This window comes from Tyto alba, unplaced genomic scaffold, assembly GCF_018691265.1.
Source record: "Tyto alba isolate M040663 unplaced genomic scaffold, T.alba_DEE_v4.0 Super-Scaffold_22, whole genome shotgun sequence".
NCBI classification, from domain to species: domain Eukaryota; kingdom Metazoa; phylum Chordata; class Aves; order Strigiformes; family Tytonidae; genus Tyto; species Tyto alba.
In genome coordinates, this window is record NW_024881296.1 from 41,158,106 (window position 1) to 41,167,387 (window position 9,282).

The 9,282-nt window shown below is 39.3% G+C and overlaps 1 long non-coding RNA gene across 1 annotated transcript; it reads right to left on the reverse strand.

The window, feature by feature from the left end:
* Positions 1 to 551: 551 nt before the first annotated feature.
* LOC116964157 lies at positions 552 to 5,770 on the reverse strand. The gene is made up of 2 exons (XR_004408588.2): positions 3,473 to 5,770; positions 552 to 1,125 (listed from the first exon to the last, which is right to left on the reverse strand). It is a non-coding gene; the product is annotated as an uncharacterized LOC116964157 (long non-coding RNA).
* Positions 5,771 to 9,282: the final 3,512 nt, after the last annotated feature.

Below are 9,282 nucleotides of genomic sequence, written 5' to 3' on the forward strand. Positions count from 1 at the left end.
TATAGCTGCTCTCAATGACATTTTTGCCTTTACTAAAAAAAAAAAAAAGTCAATGCTGACAATTGCCTCATTTAGTTTACAGTAAGATCATGGTTATTTTCAATGTTTAGGAATGTACACTTATGATTTCTAAACCGTATCAGAGCAGATCCTTTTTTAAAAAGAATAATTTATTTTTTTTTCCCTTAGAAAAGCAGATGAACAATCTTTTTAAAAAACAATGATCTGTTAGGCTTACAGACCTTGCCATCCTTTAGTATGTACATTTGCAGGGAAGCATAGCTGTTTTTTCCCAGCAAGTAACTGAGAGAGGAAGATGCAATTGTCAGTTCAGATTCCAAACTGGACCTAAGCAGCACTGGAGGGAGTTATTAGATGTCTGAAAATGCCTCAGTGGTACTTACTGCTGATTTGTTTGGTTTTTGGTTTTGGTTTTTTTTTTTTGCTGTAGAGATCTGCTCTGAGAAGAATTTATACTTTCTCTTGTGGATTTCTGAATGGTGGATAGACTTGAGCCACTCTATACAAGTTTATAATGAAAATGGAGAATATTGAATTGTTGGCCTTGGCCTTTTTGTTTATTTTCTCTCTTGAAGATTCTGAAGGCATGTTGTTTACACTTAGGATCATCTTTTACAGCCAACAGCAACACACATATTATACTCGCTACACATAATTCAGGATTTTCTTTTCCTATTTCTGTTCTTACAGGCACGTGTTGTATTTGTAGTAGGTCCCCAATGGGTGAGCTTCTAACACCTTTTTCTGCAATTAATTTCATAACCTTTTATTATAGTTCTTGCATGCTGAGTAGTTTATACTGAATAAAATATATTAATTGAATGGTGATTGATGCTACAGTACATTCATCTGAACAAGTGTTATGAGCTTTTTAAAAAAAACATTACTATTAAGTACTGCTTTATCTGCCAGGGCCTTCACACTGTAATTGAGCAACAGAATTACAGGAGATGAGAGAAGATGCCTGTAAGTTTATACTGTATTTTGATCTGATATTATTGCTTTATCCTCCTCAAAGGATTGAACATGACTTTCCAGATGTCAGACTTGAACATCTTAGCTGTATGGTCCATCATTATTGTCTATCATGGGCTCAGGATTCCCCTGCAATGAAGAGATTTCACTTTTAACAAACAGAAGTTTATATTGGCATTTAGCTACATATGTTCTTACGAAAAAAAGCACCAGGTATCAATTTTAAGATACCAAAATACTTTATTTTTGAAGAGGACAGTTTTTGAAAAGGTACCATGGTAAAACCCAACACATTCTGTCTTTAAGGAATAGTTCTGTAATATACACTTCCACTGAGCATGAAAACATGCCCAGTCACTTGGAAGCAGAAAGATTTTTCTCATTGTAGGAGCTACAGAGTAGCACCTTAGACTTGCTCTCCCTTACATTCAGTTAAAACATAATGATGTGTGGTGGGCACCATCTCAGTTTCTTTAAGCTCATTCAGCCATCACTGTTCTGGAAACCAGAAAAGGCAAGGAAAAGCATTACAAGCATTACAGATACCCTTCTGTCATCTTCATTTTGGCAGCAATCCAGATGGAAAGATTCTGCTGATACCAGCCTGGCTTTGGACTGGTCTGGGCAAGGGATTGTGTGTTTGGCAAGAGCTACAGAATGGTCAGATCTGGCATTGCTAGCAAGAACAGTGGTCACTGCCAACATCTTTTACTTCAGTTTCTCTAATTGGCTCAGAATTAGCAGGCAACAGTCCCAAATTTGTGTCTAGAAGCAACAAATAATTTTCTCTCTTGCCTTTTCCTATGCTATTCCAATCAGCTCTTCCTCCCATATTAGCAGATGCACACAGTGACCAGCAGAAAATGATTCATTTAGTTGGCCTTGCTGCTTATTTGGAATTCCCCAACTGCATCCTTTTCTTCAGCATGTGTTCTCAAAAATTTCAGAAACTATAAAACCAATGCTAGTACAACACTGAAACAAGCGATACTATGAATATTTTCACTGCTGGAGACAGCGAAAAAACTGCATAAAAGATTAAACATCTACATCTTTAGACTGGTTACTTTAACCAGTGTCATTTTTGTTACTCAGAAGAGGGTGAGTAGTTCAGATCTCCTGACCTAATTGAGGATTCATATATTTATTCTCGTGTACCCTTAAGACTGTATTATCAAAAGTATCCTCATTATATTAGAGTCAGAATAATTACTAATGATCACTTCATTCAGCCTCTGCACTTTGCCACCTTTTCTGACATTCTAGTTACCACTGATGCTTCTGTCAAGTGAAGTAGAATATCCTTATTTCCATACTGTAAAATTGGTTTACAGGATCATGAAAAGAGTGATCAGAATGGTTCAAAGTGTCTTCAGAGTCTTGAACAATTTTGAGAATTAAGTATTCCAAAATAAAAAAAAACTTGAGGAACAGTTACAAAAATGGTATTCTAGAAGTGTTTATATTGTGCTTGTTTGTTTTTAGTTTGCATATTTATATATATATACAGGTGTGTATTTTGTATCTAAAATATGTATTACATGTGGAATACAGAGTTTGTATTAGTTTCTTGAGTCACCATCACATAAACTGAAAAAATAGAGTATTTTGAGAGATTCAGTATGGACTGACCATCTGTTTCCATAACCATCTATTTTTTGTGATTTAATTCTCCTTTTTCCCAATTTTTTCCATTCTCCAGAGATTTGTATACAATACTGAAAAAAACAGTATAGAGTCCTGCTTCTCTGAACACAGATGGAATCAAGCTGAGACTTAACCTTGCTCAGAGTTTCCACTCTCTTTCACTTAGCACTCAACTTAATAGCTTATCAATATGCTTTTAAGAGTCGTATTTTTAGCCCTTCTGTGACTGGCTCTCTGTGCTTCTGTATACATTCCTGTGTTAGCTCATGTGCACATGAATACACACAGAATCATACCAAGCAGTGCCCTTCATTCACACCCTTCTAATTTCTGAACATTCATATATGTGTTTATTTTAGACAGTGCCATATTTTGAGAGCTCCTGACCCAGACAAGCAGTGGTTGTAATTATACATAGGATTCAACTAATTTTAACCAAATGTATAATGAAGTTCTTTGCTTAAAAATATTACTAGCCTATTTATCTAGCATATAAAGAAGTATATTTATGTTATATAAGATAAAGTGCTCTCTTGCCTTTGCTTGACTGAGAACTATATGATCAGGAAACAAACGTAATCTATAGGTCAGCTTTTACACTAAAATCCTATAGTCAAGCTTTATTTCTGTAAGAAACCAAGTGACTCAATAAGATGGCAGTTGTCCAAATTTAGTGAGAATAACTAGGATTACAATTTGTTAAAAAGGAGTTAGTTGGTTTTATGAAAGCTGGTTTAAACATGTGATTTTGATGTATCTCTGTAGTATTTTCTCTATGAAAAATAAAAATAGATAGCTTCTTCCAGTATCTCATTCATTTCTTACTTACTGCTTGACATAGTAACATGAGGACTTGAAGAGAAAATCACTGGTTTGTAACTTCTTGTCTGCTGAGCCTTTCTGGGTGGTCTGCATAGTTTAAATATTTCAGGAATGAAGTATTTAAGAGATTACAATGTTAAGAGAGCAGGTAATCAGAAAACATTTTCCTGTTACGTAGCAGCATACTAAATGGAAGAGTTGAAAGACACAAATATAAATTGTTCGGCTTTTCCACGTCATGGCACTTAACAACAGAGCACAACTGCAAATAAACTTTTTACCAAGCTTAAAACTAGAATATTAAGAACTATGAATTTACACTTGATTATCTACCTAAAAACAGTGAAAACACAGCTGAACAAATTAAATATTAACATTAAAAACAGTATTAATCATAAAAGAGCACAGACAATTACAATGCCTGTTTATTTTCACGTGTCCTGTCAGCTTCACGCTCAGTATCCTTTAGTGGTAGGTACTGTTGCTTCAGCAATTACACCCTGAAGCCTTTATAGCTTTGTCTTGTTCTTATGTATGCCAGCTTTCACTACAACACACTAGGAAAAACATACCTTCTGTAACAGGAATGAGTAATTTTCTTTATCTTATTTTTCTGGGGTTCTATGTCTCCCCCACCCCCCATAGTATTGTATTTCAACCGTTTGTGTTTTGTATCAGGTTTTCACTCTAAATAAAATTTGAGAATTAGAAACTGTAAAATGTTAGATATTCAAATAAGGAAAACTTCTGCACTTTCTGAAAGTGTCTATAAAATACATGTCTGTAAGAACCCTTAAGATTAGCAAATTTGGGCTATGAGAGAGATGGTTTGGACAGAGTGTTCTATCTCTAACCTAGCTAATAATGTGGCTTTAGGCAATACACAGCATATAAAGAATACAAATCTCAAAGTCTAATCAAAGGAACATACAATGAGTACTCCTTATGATACATGCCTTGCAGGAGATTCTAACAGTGCTGGGAATGCTTTAATAACTGCATAAAACCACATTCCTCCCTTTCTTCTCAGATAATGCAGCAGCACTATCTTTTCTTTAGAATGGGATAATGAAATAAAAACAGGACAGAAACATCTTTAACAAAGAGAAGACAGTGAGTTTGGAGGGGGCTACCATTAGAGAGAGAATAGCCCTCAAGGGCTTAGGCCCTCTGGTTCGTTTTAAGTTTCATCCTGAAATAGCATGGAAAATGCATGTTGCTGCTGTCTAGCCTGTTAGGGATTCTGGCTGCAAGATAACCAGAGCTGCTAAGAAGGAGTCTTGCAGTTTAGTCTAGTTTTATCTACCTTTTTATAGCCTGGATTCTAACTTCGTAATTGGAAATATGACCTTGTATTTGCTAAACTTTTTCTAACTTTTAAGATCATGTGCTGTTAAAGATGAGTCTAGTGAAGCTGGCAAGACACACAGGAAGTTCCTTTTTGAAAGAAACAAGTCCAAATGTGGGGACTGGAGATGGTTGTGAAGCTGCAGTGGCTGGTGTGTTGATGGAGCTGTCACATGGTGCGATTTAAAGAATAACCTCTGGTGGGCACAGAGGCAAGTGCCTCTTCTGGAAGAAGCAGATGATAAAGAGGCACCATATTGCCCTAAGTTTATGTGCAAGAAAAATGGACTTGGAACATTTTGTCTTGTTCGTTGCATCTGCGTCACTCCTGACCCCAGTAGGATAGCACACAGAAAAGAGGCTGGAATGTAGCCCTGTAACTGCAACTAACAACTCTGTTTAAGCCTATGCTGGTTTTCTCTTCTTTCATAGTTTTGTTGGTGTGGCATTTTTAACAGTGTAAAACAAGTACCAAATCCTTACTTTTGCCCATAAAGACAATGAAATTTAACAGATGGGAATTAGACTAGAGGAGTCAGAACTTCTATTTCTATGGCTACTTTGCAATCTCAAACCAGAACTTTGCAACTTTCTAATGCAGAGGCATGTATCAACATGTCCGTAGTTATAAAACAGCGATCCTACAGCGATCCACTAGCACTATTTCCTTTTAATTATGAAATAAGAACACAGTCACATTATAACCAAATAGCAAAAATATTTTCAGAACAGCTATGCAGTCTGCCTCATTGTAACTTAGTTGTGTCAATGGCTCAATTGTTGGCAGTTGGACTTGCTGATCCTTAAGGGTCTCTTCCAACTTGAAATATTCTATTCTATAATTCAATAGACATTTAAGTAGCCAAATAGATTTAATAGCAATACTATCAGTTTATTCACTGTCAAAGTCAAAAAGCTGTATTTATTTTTATAAAATGGAAAACTATGAGCCAGCCCCGTGCGCTGGCAGCCCAGAACCCCCCCGTGCCCTGGGCTGCAGCCAGAGCAGGGGGGGCAGCAGGGCCAGGGGGGGGATTCTCCCCCTCTGCTCCGCTCTGGGGAGCCCCCCCTGCAGTGCTGGGGCCAGCTCGGGGGCCCCCAACAGCAGAAGGACCCGGAGCTGCTCGAGCGGGGCCAGAGGAGGCCACGGAGATGCTGGGGGGGCTGGAGCAGCTCCCCTGGGGGGCCAGGCTGAGAGAGTTGGGGGGGGTCAGCCTGGAGAAGAGAAGGGGCCGGGGGGACCCTGAGAGCGGCCTCCCAGGGCTTAAAGGGGGGGCAGGAGGGGGGGGGGGGACTCTGGGTCAGGGGGTGGGGGTAGGACGAGGGGTGATGGTTTTAGACTGAAAAAGGGGAAATTTAGCTGAGATGTAAGGCAGAAATTGTTCCCTGTGCGGGGGGTGAGGCGCTGGCCCAGGGTGCCCAGAGCAGCTGTGGCTGCCCCCTCCCTGGAAGGGTTCAAGGACAGGTTGGCCGGGGCTGGGGGAAGGGGGCCCTGCCCAGGAACTGGATGGTCTTTAAGATCCCTTCCAACTCAAACCATTCTGTGAATCTTAGGGGAGTTTATTTTCCAGTCCCTTTGCATTTCTGAATTACGGTTGCTAAGGTCCATCTTACTCAGAATGCACCATTACTTTTGACACCAGTGCAAAATTTGAAAGATGTTTGTGAGGGCTGTAGCATGGAATTACAATTCCATTATGGAACATGATTGAGTTCCTTTGGATTGAATTTTAAAAAGTACTCATTGCAGTTCACCACTCAGTGCCCCCTCCTTCCACTTTAATCAACAACAGTATAAGCAGAGCGAAAGGAGTGCATGATTTCATAGAGTACTCTGGGCTACTTAAGACTCCAAATGCAACTGTTTGTTTAAAAAAGGTGTTACAAAATACATTTAGCTTCTCCCTCACCCTACCCCCTCCAGTTTTCACATGCAGGAATGTATTTGTTTAAAAGAGAGAACAAAGTTTGGCTTCATGAAGCTTACACATAGGTGTCTGCAAGTTCTGATCATGCAACAGACTAGTATTTAATTATATATTAAAGTGGTTTGGAAGGAATGAGTATCACACTGTTCTCTACCTCCACATGCTTGTTCTCAAGAGTGTAGGAAGCTGAAGAGCAAATTGACAGAAGCACTGTTTTCCTAATGAAAGATTTTTCCACAAAGCTTCTGGAACGTGAATTTATTTCAGTGTCTGCTAAGTAGACATGTTTTATAAGCAGGCTCCCAGCAGCTCAGGTAACTTGCAGTTTTTAACTGGCAATGTCCAAATTCAGTATTGTAACCTAGATCACCGAGATCAAGCACTGTATCCATAGTGAAAGCTTCCCTTCGGAGCCAACCATTTAAGAAACTATAAACAGAAGGTAGCTGCTTTCATAACTCACCTTAAAGAATGGACCCATTTTTGGCCAGTGAGGCCTTCAAAAGGTGGTATAGCACTATGGACCTCATCTTGAGCAGCCTATTCAATACGCTTTTGCTCCTGCCCAAAGGGATGCAGAGAATCAGAAGCGCACACAGGTATGTGCATGTGTCTGTGGTTTCTCTGTCATGCGTATGCTCCGTGGCTTTGCTCTGGAGTAATCTTCTCGCTGCCCTAGTAAAAATATTAACTGACCCATACAGCTGCTTATGAGTTTACAGTAATTGATGTGCCAGCAACTAGTTATTTACACAAAATATACTTAACAGGTGATAATCAAGTCAATTACATTGCACATGACAGTTAATTGAGCAAAAGGAGTACTTTGAAAATCAGATTTCTAATTTAGGCTTTCTAAGGTCAAATACTTTGCATTTTTTTGTTGTTGTTGTTTTCCAAGTATGTAACTGCTAAACAAATTAAACATCATTGCAAGTCAGCCAATATTAGGTTACATATTGCAGACAATCTGATAGTTGTACTTGATCGCAGTTTATTGCAATTAAATTTAGTTTCTGCAATACAGTTCAGGGGATAGCAGGGAAGGAGAGGAGTAAGAAAAAGTTGTACTTTTTGCATCTTGGGTTGCATTTAGGACTGTAGAAGCCTATGAGTTACTAAATGAATGGTTGTCAGTCACAGAACATGTTGTGCCCTGCTTAGCATGTCTGGAAAGGTCACTAAGGATCCAGTTTGCCTTCTCTCAGGGCTGTTTTTCCTCTGGGTTTCCACTGAGCCCTGGGAACCTTGCGCTGACACAATTACTCATTCCAAGTTTAAAAAGCAGTAGTTCCACTGCATGTCTTCAGATGGGCAGATACCTTCCATGCTAGTCTGAAATCTTAGTATTTCAAGACAAGTTTACAGTAATGGACTAAAAGGAACAATATAACCTAGAAAAAGGTATGTGGGGGCGTTAACAGGAATGCTATAAACTACAGAATTAAAATTTACGGATTAGGTAAAGCATGCACATTGGGAACTACAGAATAGCAAACATGTGGTTTCATGTTCTGGCTAATCCAGGAATTAAAAATGCTGAGATTATAGCATTCCTGTGTCTGAATTTGCTCCTAAGAGTGACTTTAGACATTGTACTCGTATACATTCATTTACAATAGCAGTTGCACAGTTGCCAAGCATGTTATAGATAACAAAATCTGTATCAAGATACACCTCTTGGGCAGCTGCAGAAGCAAGAGTCTCTAGGGCCTGCTTCATTTTTATGTTATTATATATATACTTAGGATGGGAGAGCTGCTGTTACTGTATAACAAGAAATGGAAGAAAATTGAAGCCATCTTGGTATTGGGCTAAACCTTGTTTCCAGCAGTGCTTCCTTGGTGGCACGAAGTACGCTAACAGCAAACATCATAAGCAATTGTTTCCCCTAGTCCGACCTCCCCCAAAGAGCAAAGGCCTTCCCGAAGTGTAAGCAATATGCAGAACAGCCCTCAGACTACACCACCAGTAATTCCAGCGTGAAGTAAAGCAGGATGGAAAAGGTGCAAGTTAACCTGAAGTTAAGCATGTAATTGAAAGTCAAAAGGAAGAAATTGTCAGGAAATGCCCATCTCAGCAGCTGTCTAATGACAGTTCTCTTCCAAGTGCTTGGCTGGAGGTACATTCCCAGTACGGCTGTGAAAGCCTTTGAAATTGGAGTTTTACTTGCACATCTTTAAGAATATGTAGGTGACAGTCTGCATTCCTTTACATGTGAATCCTGTTTGCTTAGCTCAGGGTAGCCAAGTCAGAGAAGTTCCTCAGTTGTTCATTAACTTTTCTACTGAATTGTTGTTACTGTAGTTGCATGGAAGCTTAACAAGTCAGCACTGAAGGATCCTGTTCTTCCTAGGCTTTGGCCACAGGCTCTGCTTTAACACTTCAGCAGGCTGCAGAGTAACCATCGTGTTTGGAAGCAATTTTTTCCACCTTTAAAGTAGTTTTGGCTGTACAGCTTGGGAGAAAGAACTCCACGCTTCTGGAGCACATCCTCAGCCCTGTTTCCAACCCTTGTGCCGTCAGGTATTGGTGGCATTGC